This window comes from Vipera ursinii (genome assembly GCF_947247035.1).
Source record: "Vipera ursinii genome assembly, chromosome: 1".
NCBI lineage: Eukaryota > Metazoa > Chordata > Lepidosauria > Squamata > Viperidae > Vipera > Vipera ursinii.
In genome coordinates this window covers 279,124,000-279,143,777 of record NC_139512.1, presented here as the reverse complement: position 1 = coordinate 279,143,777, position 19,778 = coordinate 279,124,000, and the positions used below count along the sequence as shown (strand labels likewise).

At 38.2% G+C, this 19,778-nt stretch overlaps 1 protein-coding gene across 2 annotated transcripts in view; it reads right to left on the bottom strand.

Annotated features, from left to right (window-relative positions):
- The window catches only part of PACRG (parkin coregulated), a 263,658-nt gene that overhangs the window by 65,639 nt on the left and 178,241 nt on the right, over positions 1-19,778 (bottom strand). The window lies entirely within an intron of this gene.

The window sequence follows — 19,778 nt, the reverse complement described above, 5'->3', positions numbered from 1 at the left end:
GTGATGACAGACTTAGTAAATGTTCAGGAAGCCAAAATCAGCTAAGAATATATATGATTCACCAGAAGAGCTTCAAATATATCCTCTATCAGAGTCACTAAGGGTGGGTACATTAAGGATTTTTCTAAAAAAATAATAATATTGTGGGTGTTCCAGAGATTAGAGAGATTGGAGAGGGATTCCAAGAGGGGAAGCTGTTTTCTCTTCTACATGCTAAGATTAATGGAATTGACAGTAGGATAGGCTCAAGCAAAGGAGAGATTGCCTACAAAAATGGCTTGCTTTTTTTTCTCTATTCTCCCCCTCCCGAATCACAGAGCAGTGAGATTGGAGAGAAAAATTCCAAGAGAATATTATAAACTGCACTCCTGCATTGTTTGGGATGTGAAGCAGAAGTAAACAGCTTATTCTCTTGCAGAACTTTTGTCTCCAATCTCTCTGTTGTAAGGGAAGGGGGAACTACAGGACAATATATATTGATTGTAATAGTGATCATGTGCCTAGGGTATATTGCAAAGGTTGTAAATGGCTGTTACATTTATTTTTTCAGCATTGCCATAACTTTGAATGGTTGTTGAACAAATGGTCAGTAAGTGAGGACTATCTGGATAATTTCTAAAGCTTTGCCATCTTTTGGATGAGCAATCAGATTTTTATCTTAGCAATCAAAAGAGCTGGCCACTCAGCTGGGCATCTTCCTAAAGATTCGTGAGTTTCATGGGTTTATCCTGGGAATTATAAAATGACTGAAATCCCATACTTCAGGACCAAATCACATACTTCAAATTCTGTGAAGAATTTGAACCCGGGTCTCTAAATGTAATAAACTGGAAAAAGGCTAAGCTCTGACCCTAACTGGTTGCTCTGTTGCCAAATAGCATTTATTCATCTTTTTTTTTTAGACTTCAAAAAAATCTAAAGGCATTTTCACTTTCAATAGTTCTTTGTGGGGGAATGGCAGCAGATTGATTTAAAGCCTATGTAAGATGCAATAAATACTTTTAGCATCCTCACAATCATGAACAAGCTAGCTCTTATAATTAATTTATGCTTTTAAAAAATTATGCACTCCTATATTCTCTGGATGATTTCGCTATCATAGTCCATAATTGAGTTTCCTAGATCACCATGGGTAATTAATTCTTAACTTGACAGATCAGACAAGCTGAGCAAACCAGTAGGATTCCTACACATCTCTTCATTCCATTTAATCCATACGTTTCCAGTCTCCAATTCAATATCAGGATAAAATCCAGTGAATGCCCTTGGGAAAAGTTAAGAATCAAAGTCAGCAAAAGATGATCAGTATCCAGACACGAGTATACCCTCTAGACAACTGACATGCATCAATAAACTATGAGATATCAGCTAATAATTAAGATTTGACATTTTGATCCCAATGAGAAAGTAAATTCTTCTGGGCTATCTCTCTCTGGATTATTTGATTTGTCAATCCAATCACTTTGTAACCTGGACTAAGCAAAATGCTGCCAGATTGCACATCATGTAATTGGTGAAGAAAGCAGGTTAATACGTCTGAGCAGCAGCAGTTGAAGGAGGCAGCTACAATGTTGGGTAAATAGGATCTCAATATTTGGCCCCATTCTGTCATTCAGGTCACCTCCAACAGGAAGATCCACTGCTGAATAGAGGGTTGTCTAATTAATCACTTATTTCTCTAAATTGTGCCGCATTTGCTTAATCTGCGTCAGCACAGTGGAAGCAAAACAGCAAATTACTATCTGGAGAAGCAGAGGAGCAAATCATGTACGTGGATTTTCCACATCATTAACTTTTGCTCTAGCAGCAGGATCTCCAGGTTACTCTTCATACATGTTCCTCCTTTGAGACCAGAATAATTTGACAATAATTTGGCTACCAGTTCAGGCATCACAGCATTGTAAGACGCAACCTGAAGACTGAACAAAAGGGTGAGTGAGGAACTATTTATATGTTCACCACATTACTATGCATCTCCTTGTGTTTTATGACCTCAGAGATATATAGCAAGTGATGATGTAGCTACAATGTGGAGATTGGATATAGAAAAAAAAAGTTCACCCCTTCACGAATATGTTACACAATTCATTTGTGCTCATTTCATAAGAAAAAACTTATAACAGTAAAAGTTAAATAAATGTAGCCATAGTAAGTGCAATGGTCTACATTTATTTTATATATCGCACAGAAAGAGAATGGGTACCTGAAAGAACGGCAGTAGATTGGAAAATTACTGTTATATAAAAGTAAATGTCCTTCAGAATAAGATTTGATTATATTCAGGTTCAGGTTTCTGATCAATCTTGGAGCACTCTGTATAATTTTTAGCTAATCTATACAACTGAGAATAAATTGGTGCTGACATTGAAGATGGATATATACAATTGATAAATAATACTTAGTTGTCATAAAGAAGCCAATTCAATGGAGACTGTGGAACAGGATAATTAATTTATCTAGGTTTAAAAAAAACAATTCTATGAGGTAGCTGTTAATAGCAGCAAGACATCTCAGGTATCAAGGAAATCATACTGGCTGGAGAATTCTGGGACTTGATCTCCAAACATCTTAAAGTTGCCAAGTTTGAAAAAAAGAAAAAAAAAACCACTGCCTTAGATACATTTCAGCCAACGGTTTAGTTACAGTTATAACATTTTAACACACAGTTCTTGTTTGTGCAACAAAATAGCTGTACAGTTCAACTAATGTTAGCAGTAGTTTACTTCATGATGTGATTCAGCTGTTTTCCTCCATATACTTACTGGAATCACAAGGAACAAAACAGAGAACAGAGTCTCTATTGGGGCTATGCTATGTACTGGAGTGTTACAATCATGCTTATTTTGCATTGTTTGGAAATAATTATTTTTTTAAATTTTCCTTGGTTATATAATGCCAATACTTGCAATGTTCCAGTGGGGGTACGTTCATAAAGATGTTCAGAGAAATTGACAGGAACCTTCACAATACAGGCTGCCTTTGTGCTCATGTAATTAGAAATGACATAATGGGAAATTATGTGAAAGGTTAGTCATGTAGCTCACAAATCCTCATTCAGCCATGATCAACTCTTCTAATATTTTGGGGGGGAGGAAGGGGTCACTAATAAAGAAGTCTAGGAATGTATTTTATCCGTATGCTTACTGACCTTGGACTTGTGGGGGTGGGATGGGGGTTTGCCTTCTTCTAACCATACCATTCACATCCAATTCAGTATTATTTCTGGTTACTGTACAGAGATTATTTGTCACAACATGTATATGTCACACTGGAGCAGATGGACAGATCCATTTGTAAGGTCAACAGTATGGTGCACTCTATATAAGGGTCCCCAAGCAAATCTGAAAGTGGCCGTACAACCAATTCCTTTGAGGCATGTCCAAAGCCCTGGTATTTTGAAATTGCCCAATAGGCAGGCTAGGTAATCAATCATTCCATGATGCATTCATTATCAAACCTTTATAACAATAACAGTGTAACCAATTTTATTTTCCCCCCTAAACGTATTAATGTACTTCAAGTCCTCTCCCTTCATCTTTCCACAGTTACTACAACACACTGCATGCTACCAGTATAATTAGCCTTCCTTATTCTCTGTGCTCCTAAACACAGCTAATTACATTTTTAAAAACCCATAGTACAATAATTATGGAAATGTGCTGTACATGTATTAGTTGGGTAAAAGATGAATTACACCAGACCGTATAATAGCAGACTCAGAAAACAGCTAAGGATGTGGCTTATATCCCAATGTCCTTACACGGGGATAGCATTAATTAATTAAATAATTTAATTAATTAAACAAAGCTGGTTGGGTGACTTTGGGTCAGCCACTCTTTTTTAGCCCCAGCCTAACCCACAGGATTCTTGTGAAGTGGGAAAAGTAGGCAGAAATACTAACTATGGAATAAAAATCTAAAAATAATAATAACAAATTATGGGACCTGGGGAAAGGATACCTATTTTTATCTTTGTTTTTAGGGATTGTTATGAACTACCTAAAATCATTATATGAGATAGGTAGCCACATAGGTCCAGTAAGTAAGTAGATAAATAAGTAAGTAAGTGGTTTCAGTTATATTTGGCTGAACCAGCAACAATCTATTACATAAATCTCTAAGCTTGTCAATCACTTATTTCTTGGATTCCTGAGGCAGAATCCAATGACATGTTTCCAATAGTGGAATCAGCAAGATGGAGGTTTTTCCTCCTCCCTCTGCTTCCTTGTACATCTACAAAACTACTCATAGATTTTGTGGAAAGACAAAGACTGCAAAAAAGGCAAAAATGAAAAATATTTTCGTAAGATCTGGACAACTTGTGGCATGCTGGATTCCACCCACACAGAATAAGTTCAGCATATGTTGGGAAAGAACACGGTCTTGAATCCAGGAAGAGATGCCTGTTTGCAAGATTATAATGTAAGAAGGATTTTGATTTGCACTTCTCACTGAATTAGTACATAATGGCATACATTCATCTTTCTATTTGGGTAGAACAGAAGGATTTCTCCATCTTCTGATACAGTCAACACACTGTGATTAAAGTGACTAGAAACAGGCATCTTTTGAGGATTTGATTGTCTATTGTCAGAAGAACCTTGTGACAATCACTGATCCATTTTCTAATTAGAAAACAAATCAGGGAATCAAGTGTGAAGTGATAGGTCTATTTTTGCAGTTTCAGCCCTTTGATTGCAGGCCATATATGTACTGCAGTATTACATTCGGCTTAGTGGCTTGAAAATTGTGCTGGCCTATTGTAGATAAGAAGACACCTTTCAAACTGTTATTAGAGGTTAAACCAGATAGATAAATACATTCTATAAATAGTTTGAAGTGCAAGACTTGTATTTGCAACTAGGCACCATTCTTAATTTTAAAGTTTTCCAGTGATGCAGACACATCAAGCCGCCCCCCCCCATCCGCCCACCCATAGAAGTAAGGCTGTGCAAAAATGTTCACACAGAGAATATATGGTTTCGGAAGGTCAGTACCTAATTTTAAGCACACATTTTGAGTGTGTTGATTTGTACATAGAATAAAATAGGGATGCTTTAATCTAGGCAGAAGTGGCTTGTGGGTGTGTGGGGGAAGAAGCCAGGAAAAAATAAGGCATCGAAGATGCTACTGAAGGGAGAAAGAAATCGGATTTGCCCTGCCTGCATAAATTTTATTCTATTCAAAACCTGAAACAGCCAAAGCATTTTGACTAATCTGGTTTGTTTGGGATTAAAAGCAAAATATTTTCCCCTGATTTGTACCTACCCCTACTCAATAGTCATGAATGTGTGGGTTCTGAGACCAACTGGGGATACCAGTATTTAGAGACCATGTGTTACTGAGAATGGAAAACTAATCAGGAATCATTTGGGGCCTAAGGGGATATATTTTCCTAAACTGTTCTCCACTACTGTCATAGAAGAGATGAACAGGGACCTGGGAAATGCAGCTGAAGTTTCAGCAGTCATTAAACCAGAGATGTGGACGATTATGTCCTGTTATTTTTCTTGGACCTTGCCATCAAAGCCCAGAATCAGAACAGGTGAAAATCTGCTATACAGCTGCTAATACACACAAAACATTTTGTCATTTTAAAATAAGCTTAGAAAGTGGTGGAGTCTGGAAGTCTTCTCCACTAATAGCCCTAGACATTAGCAATTCTGTCAAGTATCCAAGACTGCTATCATGAACAGAGCAGGGTGAAAGCATAAACAAAGATAAGAATAGATGATAACCTGCTGGAGCAAATAGCACAGTGCTTGAAAATGACATTGCAATCATGCTACAAGGCAACATGACATGGAGTACATAAAGCTGACATCTGAAAATGAAACTTAAAAGTACTTACAGACAGAGGAATTTATGCTATTCTGAATATGTGTTAAGATATTCACAGGGGACAAAAATGGATATTGTGTGAGAATTGTCAATACATTTGAATTGCTTGGTTTGTGTTGCGACTTTTCAATAACTCTTTTAATAATTCAATAGACAGTTTTTGGTTTCTTTTAATGGGAAGTGCTGCAGTAATTTTAAACTAAAATTAAAATATATTCTACTAGTTAAGGCACCAGACTAGAAACCAGGAGAAAGTGAATTCTGGTCCCACCTATTTTACTTGATTTTTATCCCATCTTTATTATTTTTTTATAACTCGACCAACCAACATATCTAATACTTCTTCCTCCTCCTATTTTCCCCACAACAAATTTGTGAGGTGGCTTGGGCTGAGAGTCACTAACAGTAGTAGTAGTAGTAGTAGTAGTAGTAGTAGTAGTAGTAGTAGTAGTAATACAAAGAAGAAGAAGAGGAAGACAAAGAAGAAGCACCTGCCACATAACACCCCAAGCTTAACAATTGTCAATAAGAAAGACAAAAAAGTCTGAATAGTGGATGTGGCAGTACTTGGAGATAGCAGAATAGAAGAGAAAGAACAGGAGAAGATAACAAAATACAAAGACCTATAATAGAAATAGAAAGACTGTGGCAAAGGCAAGCAAGGGTAGTACCAATAGAAATAGGTGCCTTGGGTGCAATCCCTAAACAACTGGAGCATCACTGGAACACCATCGGCATTGACAAATTCACCACCAGTCAATTGCAAAAGGCGGCCTTCCTAGGAACTGCTTCCATCCTGCGATGATATCTCTAATACCATCAAACATCCACATCTGCCTATCGCTATCCTTGGTAAGGACTCGATAGGTAGACAAAAATGCCAAATCCAGTCTGAATATCTGGCTGACTGTGCGATGATAATAATAATAATAATAATAATAATAATAATAATAATAATAATAATAATAATAATAATAATAATAATAATAATAATAATAAGAAGAAGAAGAAGAAGAAGAAGAAGAAGAAGAAGAAGAAGAAGAAGAAGAAGAAGAAGAAGAAGAAGAAGAAGAAGAAGAAGAAGAAGTTGGAAGGGACCTTGGAGGTCATCTAGTCCAACCCCCTGCTCAGGCAGGGAACCCTATACTATTTCAGACAAATGGCTGTCCAGTCTCTTCTTAAAAACTTCCAGTGTTGGAGCATTCACAGCTTCTGGAGGCAGGTTGTTCCATTGATTAATTGTTCTAACTGTCAGGAAGTTTCTCCTTAGTTCTAGGTTGCTTCTCTCCTTGATTAGTTTCCATCCATTGGTTCTTGTCTTACCTTCAGGTGCTTTGAAGAGTTCACCCAGCCTGTTATTCATGCCTAAGGTGAAACTGGATTTGAATTAGAGTCTCCTTCAAATATACTGTTCCACCATAAACACCATTAGATACTAGCTTTCAAAGGGCTTCTTCTGAGATTTTATAATATCACTTCAGGATGGCAATACATAGTTAACCTCTTATAGGACAGCTTGTACTCTTTGTCAGAAACAGAAAAATAGGATGCACACAGAAAAACAATAATACATATATTAGATAACTGTTCAAGGTGGATCACTTTTTAAGTAACGTTCAATTCTTATTCAATGTTTTCAATAAATGTCAGCAAAGTGCTTTGCAACTAGTTACTAACAAAATATTACAGATAAGTATCTTATGGAACCTTTAGTTGATCTTTATGAACAACTATGACACGGCAAAGAGTCTGCCACTATTCTTTAAAAAAAAGATTTATAGGCATAGTGAAATTGTATTCTTAATGATTTACAAAGAAAATCCTAATGGCTTCCCCCCTTCTGTATATTGTCAAATTAAGTCAGGACTTCGCAAAGCATAGTTACATATTAATGAATGAAAAACTCTCTTTTGCTTATTGCATGTGAACTATCTGATTTGTACATGTCTGATTAGGTAAGCTTTATCCAGACCTCAGCTTTAGCTAATTCTAGTCCAGTTTACTTTTGGAAACATTTCATTTTCAATTCAGGAAGATGATTCATGTGGAAAGGATGACTAAGATATGTTCCTGGGCACGGCTCTATGTATCTCAGATGTACTAGACACACCAACAAAGCAAAATTATCTGTCTCTATTTGTAGCTCTCATGTGCTGCCCTATGAATTATGATCCTGGATATCTAGAGGCATTTTTCTGAGGAGATGCAAAACTGCAAGGTAGAATGCAATTGTAATTTTCACATGCTGAAAGTATCTTTATAACTGTTTTAAGTGCTTCCTGTGGAGCATTTTTGGCAACACCATCTTTTCCATTCAACGTTACAGTTTCATACTGAGCTTCAGGGGGAAAAATCCCATTTTCTAGACTCTGAGAAGTGGGAAGTGATTCCTGTTAAAGTAGTCCCTTTGTCCATTTTGCGCAGGACTACCAAATCTGCCCAGTAGAAAGTTTCCTTTTTATTTTCTACCCCTTCTTAACTAAGTTACAGGTTTAAATTACGTAGTTTTGCCGACCCAAAAAAGCCTTTCATTGAGCTACACCCTCTCTCTCCCCCCCTCCCTCTCTTCCCAACCCTTCTTTAGGGAGCAGCAATAGAGTTCATGGAGAATGATCTTTGAAATGGGGAATAGGGAGAAATGTATCTATTTAGCCAGGATCTGGCAGTCCCTTTACTTTTCCATTTTAATAGCTACCTTTTTATCAGATAACACAGTGCAACATTCCCAAGGCTTTCATTTTATACTGTACAAATGTTCTTATAACTGCATATTTTTCTCCCAGCAACTGCTGATCTACAGTATGTCCAGGGCTTTTTTTCTCATAAAACGCTCAGAACGGAGTTCCGGCATCTTTTTTGGATGGAACCTTGTAGGGTAGGCAAGGCGGGTTGTATGACGTGTGTGAGTTCCGGCACCTTTTTCTTTTACAAAAAAAGCACTGAGTATGTCTATATACAATCCTCCTCCTCCTCCTCCTCTTTCTCCTCCCCCTCCTCCTCTTAAAGAACAGATCGTCTGTCTGACATAGTCTAAGTAGCATGTTTGCCCTGCAAAATTACTCTGCATGTTCTTTCATTTCTTTTTCAATTGGGAAAGAGGGGATCCAAGCTATATTCTCTAATCACTGGCTTAACTCTTACAAGGCTAAAATCCCAGGAAGCTGTTAAAGTCCTTAAAAGCTGGCTGTATTAGTCATTAACTAAAGAAGAAAAACAAATCTGTGCTTAGTGCTAGTTAATGTTAGCATCATTTGGAAGAAAAGACGAAATACACACAAAATATTGTAGCCTTATGCTATCTGTAGGCTAGTAAAACTCTCATGACTGTAACTTTTAAGTGGGTGAAAGGGTGCATCATAGGGCGAAACATTTTCAACTAAGATATTTCAGATAGGGAAAGGTATAGAATGTACCCTAAATTTGGGACCCATGACTTCCACGGAATTAAAATTTGGTAAATTTGATAAAATGTTTCATGTCATAAAATTATCATAAAGCATTTTATGACACAAAACATCATAAACCAGTTCTTAACTGTATAGCACAGTAAAATATCAGATATTGGTATCATAAACCATACCAATATCTGATATTTTACTGTGCTATACAGTTCAGCTTGGGCTACTTTCAAGGCAGATACATTTTTGAATATTTAAGAACTTTTATTATCCTACTCACTTTAGAAACTCTGTCATTGTTGAAAGCAGTGAGGAATCTGATAAGGAAAGATCTCTGAAACAATGACCAAGTGGTCATGGGTTGTCTTTGTATAAATATATTTTCATGGTTGCTTTCCACTATGTAATGCTACTTAATCTCATCAGCAGACCATATCTGGCTCTGCTTTCTAGGGACTAACTATGTTCACATCCTGTACAATACAATACAATTCTCACTTACCAACCACAATTGGAATCAGCAACTCTGTTCTTAAGTGATAGGGTTGTAAAGTGAAACCTCATACAAACGCACTGACTGATGACATCAATTCTGGCTGTGACGGTTAAACAAATCATCCACAGTCATTAAGTGTGGCACCACCTGGCTGCAATTTGTAACTTCCTGATGGCTTCCCCATCACAGCAGTGAAGGTTTCAAATGGGAATCATATGATTGCAGGACATTTCTACTTTTTATTACAAACTTCATCAGTTTATCTCATAGGGATCCAATTGGCAGGACAAAGCCATCACACATGCCATGATTTAATGATGCAAATTATGTAATACACAATATGCCCTTTGTACAAGGATGGCATGGTACTATTGCCCATAGATTCCCATAGATGCCCATATCCCTCACTATATTTCTCAAAAGAAAAAAAAAAGGGGGGGAGAAAGCCCAACCCACTAGGAGATTGAATAACAACAAACTTAGGACTTCTATAGAAGGTTATCATATATAGTTTTTCCACCACTCCCAGAATATTTTTGGCTTACCCTACAATCTTTCTTCCAGCTACCATCCTACTATTTTGCATCATGAAACAAACAGCCAAAAAATATGCTGCAGTCTAACACTTGGTAGAGTAGCCATGATGGCCTTGGAAAAGATACAATATTCAAATACTGTGATGTGTCCCTATTTACAAAGTTCAGAATTGTTCAAGGCATGGTATTCCTGTGATATTCTATAGAAGCAGAAGTTGGACTTTTAAGAAGTAAGAGAGGAAAAGTATTAACACCTTTGAACTTCTATTGGAGAAGACTCCTGAGATTACTTTGGATAGCCAAGAAAATAAATAAATGGATCATTGAACGAGTCAAGCCAGAGTTCTCTCACTCAAGGCACAAATGACGAGGCTCAAATTATCCTACTTCAGACACACTAGGCAAATTCCCAGCTCTCTGGAAAAGTCTTTAATACTGAAAAAGGCAAAGTGAAAGAGAAGAAGAGGACAACAGGCAGCAAGGTGGATGAATTTAGTTACAGTACTTCTGGGGACAACGCTGGAAGAACTGAAGGACCAGCTTAGGGACAGATCATAATGGAGAAAGTCTATCTGTGTGTTCACTAAAAGTTAACAATGACTTGATGGCATACAATCAATCAATGCAACAGTGAATTCAAATGAGAATAATGTTTAAAAAATAAAACTTCACAATTTTAATAAGAGCTGTGTCAGAGGGATTATTGAATAATTCTCGGCAACTATGTTTTGCTTTGGAAGAGACATCCTCTGTCTAATTGTTAGTATACCAGCCCCCTCCCCCGAATTTCCAAATTATTTTCTAAAACTTAGCAATAACTTCCCACCACTAATGAAAGTTTTAAAAATATCTGTCACTGTTAAGACCAATCATTTGAAGCTTTCCCTTCAAAATGGATAGGAGAGTAACACAATAGTGTGTTAAACATCTGTTTCTTTTAAACAATAGCTAGGAATTTCAGGATTAGGGCTTATTTTGGGGGAGCAAATGTCCTTCTCATTGAGGATTCTCCAGTCTACTTTGGGTTCATGAAATTTCATGAGAAAAATTAGCAGGGCAGCATAAACATAATATAGGTAAAGGTAAAGGTTCCCCTGCACATTCATGCTAGTCGTTTCCGACTCTAGGGGCCGGTGCTCATCTCCATTTCAAAGCAGAAGAGCCAGCGCTTGTCCGAGGATGTCTCCGTGGTCATGTGGCTGGCATGACTAGACGCCAAAGGCATGCGGAACGCTGTTACCTTCCCACCATAGTGGTCCCTATTTTTCTACTAGCATTTTTATGTGCTTTCAAACTGCTGGGTTGGCAGAAGCTGGGACGAGTAACAGGCGCTCACTCTGTTATGCGGCACTTGGGATTCGACCCGCCAAACTGCCGACCCTCTGATCGACAAGCTCAGCGTCCTAACCCACTGAGCCACCGCGTCCCTTAAACATAACGTAGTGATAATTAAATTTCTTGTATTAAAGTGAAATGAGAAAAAATAAAAAAGAAATTAAAGAATACAATTATAATAACTGTGTTCTATGAAAAGAGCATTCCAGTTTGTTATGTTAGTAATTCTGCAAGCAATCAAAATTCTTTAGAAATAAGCATCCCAAAAACATATGGAGCTAAATCTAATTATTTGCTGAGGCAGCATATTCATGCCGAAGGTGTGATATTTCAATATACCCTCAACATACCCATCACAAAATATGACATTAAAAAAGTTTGCAAGGCAAATGAAATTGAGGATATTTGAGAGCTCCCCTAAGCCAAGAGTGCAATCCAAATAGTAGTGATGAGAAGAAGAAAGGAGACAAAGGTGTCTACACCTTCATGTCAGTCTAAGCGGCGGAAATAAATTATCCTTATTCCTAATTTTGATTATGGGAGAAAAGATACAGTGAAAATACAACCCAACAAATCTGTAGATCACAAACCAAACTTTTGAGAAGCCAATGAATAAACACCCTGTGGGAAGACAGCACCCGCCCCCCAGAGAAAGAAATATTTTGAGGAATATTAAAAAGGCAGAATATTATAATCTGCCAAAGGATCTTAAAGGCAGAAAAGAAGGCCCAGTTTTTCTTAATAGCCCCAAGCAGAAACTAGGCAGAGGCCAGTTCTGTAGAAATGCAGATTTGATAATCCCATTCAGAAGGTCTGAGGCCCCATTCATGAGCAAATACTAGCAGGCAAAAGCCCATTCAAGACAGGGTCTTTTGAAATCCCTTTCAGCAAAACTGATAGCTAACAATACCAGAGTGATAGGATTAGAACCAGCAACTCCTCACCCAAGAAATCCAACATAGGAAGTAAGCCATCAGCCACAGCCCCAGAGAAGGAGGACATAACTTTTAGGACATAATAGGATTAACCCACCACCATCAGACTACCAAAAGGACATGCTGAAAAGCTCAGGTCAAAGTTCATGCCACAGAAACAGGAAACAACTCCAAACAAAAGCTCAAAAAGGTATAAAAACCCTCCACTCCCAGCGACATGTGGTCAGCTTTCGCAGAGCCACATTTCTCTCTGGCTTTGCTCTTCAATAAACTGCAACCTTCTTTCTAAAGCAGTCTCCATTTTGTTTATTCCCAGCGTGGACTGGACCCTGATGAAGATTTTTCTTTCAACAATCCTTTCCAAGGCATTTTTAAGCATGAATCATGATGTCTTTGCTTTTCTTTTTTAGGTGAGAGAGGGAAAATGAGAACAGAATGTCCCAAAGGTGCTTTCTTTCAAAAGGCAACTGGACTTTCTTGTCATAATAATGATGATGATGATGATGAAGAAGAAGAAGACGATGATGTTGGAAGGGACCTTGGAGGTCATCTAGTCCAACCCCCTACTCAGGCAGGAAACCCTATACCATTTCAGACAAATGGCTGTCCAGTCTCTTCTTATAAACTTCCAGTGTTGGAGCATTCAAGGCTTCTGGAGGCAGGTTGTTCCACTGGCTAATTGTTCTAACTGTCAGGAAGTTTCTCCTTAGTTCTAGGTTGCTTCTCTCCTTGACTTGTTTCCATCCGTTGCTTCTTGTCCTGCCTTCAGGCGCTTTGGAAAATAGCTTGACTCCCTCGTCTTTGTGGCAGCCCCTGAGATATTGGAACACTACTATCATCTCTCCCCTCGTCCTTCTCTTCATTAAACTACACATACCCAATTCCAGCAATCGTCATCTGGTCATTAGCACTCTTTCTGAGAGTCATTGAGGCTGCTGGGAGATTTATTAGTGCCCTCAGGGTCACATGAATCCTGTAGTCCGCAATCCTGTACTCCATTCAGAGTCCTTCACCATTCTTCTTCCAGCAAAACAAGAAAGTCCAGTTGCCTTTTGAAAGAAAGCACCTTTGGGACAACTATGACCTGGACATCTGAGAATCTCCATAGACGATTGAGCACAGAATGCTTTATCCCATCTAGGTTAAGGGACGATTCAATATGGACTCCTAGTTAAATAGCAATTTTTAAGTATCTTGTTTTAAAATTGTTAGGATTCTTCCTGATTGATAGCAGCTAATGATAGCACGTCATTTCGTGAGATACATTTGTCATCCTATTCTTTACGGCTTGTTTTTCATTGGGATGGGGATTACTATTTCAAGCACGGCAACATAAACAGGAGCCTCATATTGGTTTTACTTCCGGCAGAGCTTTGACTTTGGATTTACTTTGGGATCTCTGCCAGGAGCACTGGAAGTGTGAACACAGTTAAGAGTAGCACTGCATTTTGGGAAAATGAAGCACTTGTGGAAATACGTTAGGAAAAAAACCTTTAACATCATGTAAACATCTTACATTATGCTAAAATTTATTTTCATTTTGCTTTCTTCAATTCTGGGAATATAACTGAGAAAACGAATGTTGTCAGTTGTTGTCAGTAGCCTTTTTTCTTTGCTTTTCTCTTTTGTTCCTTTCAGGAGCTTCCTCGGCTCAGAGATAAATGTTCATCATTTCAGGAGGATGGATGGCAACTTGTCAACAAAAGCCTTTGCTTTCTTCAATCCAGAAATTTGTTTCCAAAATAAAACACAAATGAGGTGGTCATAGCTGGACGGCAGAGCAGAAAGAAGGATGAAAAGTTCCATTCCTTTTCTTACTAGCCATTGGTCCTTACAGACTGACTTGGCCATGGTTACCAATCTCTCCCAACCCCTTGATCCCTCAGGAAGTTTCAAATTGTTTATCAACCCCCAAATATTTTATATGAAAATAAATTCATTAATAACTATACCGGTGATGGCGAACCTTTTAGAGACCGAGTGCCCAAACTGCAACCCAAAACCCACTTATGTATTGGGTGCCAGGTGGGCATGGCCCATTGGCTGGGTGTGGCCCATTGGGTAGGCGTGGCCCATTGGGTGGGCGTGGCTGTGGTGGTAACGGTAGACTGGCTGGGACAGAAAAGTTCAATCAATCAATTCCAACTTTGCAAGATCTTTTTTTCCCCCGCGAGAAGTTGAAATTGATTGATTGATTGAACCTTTTTTTGTTTTGCACATGGCGGCGGAGGACTAAAGTGAAAAGGTTTTATAAAACCTAGCTGAAGGCCTAGGATTGGGGCGATGGTGCGCGTGGCCACAGAGAGGGCTCTGCGTGCCACCTGTGGCACGCGTGCCATAGGTTCGCCACCATGGAACTATACTATACTGTTCCCAAACGCAACACGGTACTATTTCTGGATATATGCTGCAAACAGCCATTTATTTCTGCGAGAGGTTGTAAAATGGTATAATCAAGGATAACACCAGGGGCGAAGCTTCCCTTTGTGATCACAGTAATCAAGTATCAAGTCTTCTATCTCAGCAGCTCCACTTACAATTATATTTCTTGATCATTATGGTATGATGAACTGCAATTGGATATTAGACACAGACTTAACAGGGTTATTCAGCAATCCAAATTAAAAGGGCAGCACCGGTATGCACTTAGTACCTGCTTTAAATCAAACCCCTCTTTTCCCTGAAGCATGCATTAGTTGAAGGGAGCAGTCATTGTTTTATGTTGTTTCCAGTGACACCTCTGCATAGCCTAGTCTTTACTGTCATAGAGTCTACACATAATTAACAAAACTCTTTTTTATAGGGAAGATACTGAGCATTTCCTTTCCTTTATTGACTTCAGATGAAAAAAAATATGTACACTTTGAAGACTGCAGCTAGGAATAATTGATCAAAAACCAGAATGCTTACATATGTCATATATTTAATGTCTCTAAATATACAGAGACAGTATCTCTGAAATATATACATTTCTGTCTATGTAAATTTATTTATGGAGGCTTTATCATTGCCCAGTATACATAGATTTACACTTACATAGTCTGAAATTAAAAGCGTGTAATGTATCTTGACTATGAGAAAAATGCATAGTTTATGGCTATTTTGCTAGTAAGAATAGTCTCATTAATATGTGTGCAACAATATTCATTAAATACTGTATAGTCTCTCTACTACACATAGCATTCTCAAACCTTTTAAAAATTGAACTCAAGGAAGCTGTACACTTTGAGAAAGATCAGGCTTTTCTTCTTAAAGTTCAGCATATGACTTTTTAGAAAAATGCAACATGTACTACATTTATCATTATTGTTCCTTAAAGCAAGTAAACAATCTTTTAAATATCCTTTGCCTTTTGGTGAATCAACTCTGCTGCAGAATACCAGCCTGTGTATTAAATAACTGTTCCAAAAAGTCACAATGATGAGGCTGTGAAAGAAAAACCCTTCTTTGCTTAAGAGCCAAAACAGAAATGGCACCCTTGCTGAATGCTAACTTTAGTGCAGTTTGCTTTATCTTTTTCCTCTGTCTCTGATCTCTTCTTTTACTTCCATATTTCAATAATGCTTTTTATCTTTTTTTAAAATCTTTTTTTCATATTGCTTTTTTTACTTATCATGACCACTAAGATTTCTACATGCTATCCTCAAATTAGTATTTAGAAGGTATCAATTTCAATATATGCAACATATGCAGCCCTTTCTTTTTTGCTTTTAAGTAATTATGGCATTTAAGTGAGTTTAATTCCAGATACAGCATGTACAGAATTGAGGCAATAAGCTGATTATGCTAGAGAAAGAATAAACTTTCATAGCTAAATGAGAAGTGTTGCCAGCTTTAGCACTTTCTAAAAGTATTGAGGTCATCTCCCAGAATTCTCCAGCTGGCATGGCCCATGCTGACAATTATGGGAGTTAAAGTATGCACATCTGAAGAGTTCCTGATTGGGGAAGCTACTATACCAGGGGTCTTCAAACTTGTCCCTTTTATGATTTGTGGACTTCAACTCCCAGAATTCCTCAGCCAGGCAGTGCCTCACTGAGGAATTCTGGGAGTTGAAGTCCACAAGTCAGAAAAGGGCCAAGTTTGAAGACCCCTGTACTATACTATGCATTATAAATAATGTCTTAGGGAAATTCTTAAGAGTGAAACCAGTCATAATAAAGCAAAACTGCTCCCAATTGTGGCTTAGCACTCATGAATAACTAACTCCCCTCACCAGCAGAAGTAGCTTCAGTAATCAGACAATGGGTGGGTGGCCCCATAAGTACTTACAAATCTATTATTCTGCCATTCCTTATCATTATCTACCTTGCTATGGTTGATGGGAGCTGAAAATCAACAGCATCTCTGAAGTCACATACTACCCACAACAAATTAAATGAATCCGAAACAAATCACAGGCAAACATCTCCCATTACATTCAAAGATGCCTTGCTGGTTTGTCCCTGTCCTACAATGTCTGTCAGAGTTTGAACTTAGCTTTTCATTCTTAGGAAGGTGACAAGACAAAGTCTGGTTTCAAATACCTTATAATAGGAGGGAAACAAAATTGAAACACAGGAAATAGGAAAAAGACAAAGTACTTCTCCACTTCAGATTATCCCTGTTGTTGTTGTTTTTCCTGCATGAGGGTGTACACGTATATACTCAAGACTTTGTGGGGGGGGCTTAACCAAAGGTTATTAGATGATAAGGTCAAAGTTTGTGAATGGAGCTCAAATAGGCAATATTTACAGGGAACTGGCTCTACTGCTTCCTGAGATACAGCCTGCAAAACTGTTAACACGCAACCATGTTAAACATGAGTGCTGAAAAGGTATTGCACCAAAGAGCTAGGCTAAAAACATACATTGGGCTAAGCATTCCACACAAGTACATTCCTGACAAAAGAGTTGTTATAAGATACAGTACACCATGTTAGCATTTGACAAGCCAGCAGAGGAAACGCTGCTAGTCCCATTGTCCCACACTCTCAGCTATGTGTTGTTGCTGTGATTACTGTTCTGAACAATAGATACTGTGTCAGTAGACAGCAAAACAAACAATAGGCCCTTTAAACAAAATAGCAGTAGGAAGAACACACAAATTAGTCAACAAGGGAACTGGATTAATTCTTTGCATTTTTTCCAGGGGGTGATATTCTAGAGATTAGTAGAAAGGATGTTTTGTTCATCCTCCCACCCCTATGACTGTGTGTTTCTGCCTCTCCCTTTTTATCAATGAGGAATTTTGATCTCTCGGCACCTGGCTCGGCCAACAGTCAGCTGATCTCTGAAGATCACTGCATACTATTTTAACTCTCGCCTACTATTCAGTCACTTTCCCAACAGCTGCAAGACCTGTGCTATCCCCTTTGATCTGAAAAGTAAGCTTGTCATCTCCCTTGCCAATACCAATAGATACAGTATCAGCTTGCCTTAGCAGCTCAACATGACCAGTTGTTTCACCAGCCAAGAATAGGGAGGGTTGGGTTGGGTTGGGACAAAAAAAAGCCAAGTTGATATATAGCTTTAGGCCAAGAAAGCCTGACTCAGACCTCTGCTGTTAACCTTCAGGATTACTACACTCTGCAGTGTATGTAGCAATCTACATTGCCCTCTAGCTGCTTCACTGCAAAGGCAGAATGAAAGGACGGATCAGATACTGTAGGTACTAGCATCAAGAGGTTAAGAATTTTATGGCATTAAATATACATAGTCTGTAAAATTATGAAAAGCTTAACAATGTGTAGGTATGTATACTACAGAAAATTGCATTCCTTATTTTTGTTTTTGTTTTTTTAAAAAAGAATATTTCCAAAGAAAAAACAAGAATGTCTCTTGAATGCGTGACACTAGAAAGTGATTGATCCAAAGGTAGGACGAAGGCGACTCTGAACTCACAATAGGAAACCTGAATCAGCTTCTTTTAAAATCTAAAAAATCTAAATTGTCAGATTTTCAAAATTCCTTAAACCTGACACATTTTGAACACTGGAATCAATTATGTTTTAGAAAGTCTTGGGAGTGTGTTTAAAACAGTGTTTTTTTCACACCTGGCAACTTTAAGATGTATTGACTTCAACTCCTAGAATTTCTCAGCCAGCCTGGGCCAAGTCAAACAGTCCAACCTATCAAAAACAGTACAGTAAAAAAACAGAATAGAAATACAAGGCAAGAAAATTGTTAGTGAGCACCTATCCACCCTAGATGAGTTCAAATCACCAGGACAAGATGGATTACACCCCAAGGTTCTCAAGGAACTGGAAGATGTGATCTCAGAACCACTGAACTAGATCCTGGAGCACTGGGGAACTACCAGAGGACTGGAAAAGAGCTGAAGTAGTTCCCATCTTCAAAAAAAGGAGAAAAAACTGGATCCAGGAAACTACAGACCTATCAGTCTGACCTCAATACCTGGGAAGATCTTGGAAAAGATAAGCAATGAATCAGCGAACATCTAGAGGCAAACAATGTCATTACCAAAAGACAACATGGGTTTGTCAAAAACAGATCATGCCAGAAAAATCTTATTGTGTTCTTTGACCAGGTGACAAAATTAGTGGACCAGAGAAATGCTGTGGATATAATTTACTTGGACTTCAGTAAGGTATTTGATAAAGTAGAACACTACTACTTGATAAGATAGAAAAATGTGGGTTAGACAGCATCACCACCAGATGGATTCATAGCTGGCTGACCGGCCGTACTCAGCATGTGGTCCTCAATGGAACTGCATCTACATGGAGGGAAGTCTGTAGTGGGGTGCCCCCGGGCTCTCTTCTGGGCCCAGTGTCTTCAACATCTTCATCAATGATTTGTATGAGGAGATAGATGGAGAACTCATTAAATTTGTACATGACACCAAGCTGACAGGAATAGCGAACGCTCCAGAAGATAGCCTTAAGATACAGAAGGATCTTGACAGACTTGAATATTGGGCGCTATCTAGCAAAATGAAATTCAATGGTGAAAAAAGTAAGGTTTTACATTTAGGCAAGAAAAACCAAATACACAGATATACTGTAGTATAGGTAGAACCTTGTTCAATAGTAGCAACTGTGAGAGGGATCTTGGAGTCCTAGTGGGCAATCTCTTAAATATGAGCCAGCAGTGTGCTGTAGTTGCCAAAAAAGTCAACACAGTACTAAGCTGCATTAACAGGGATAGAATAAAGATCATGTGAAGTGTTAATACCACCTTACAATGCCTTGGTAAGGCCACACTTGGAATATTGCATCCAGTTTTGGTCACCACAAT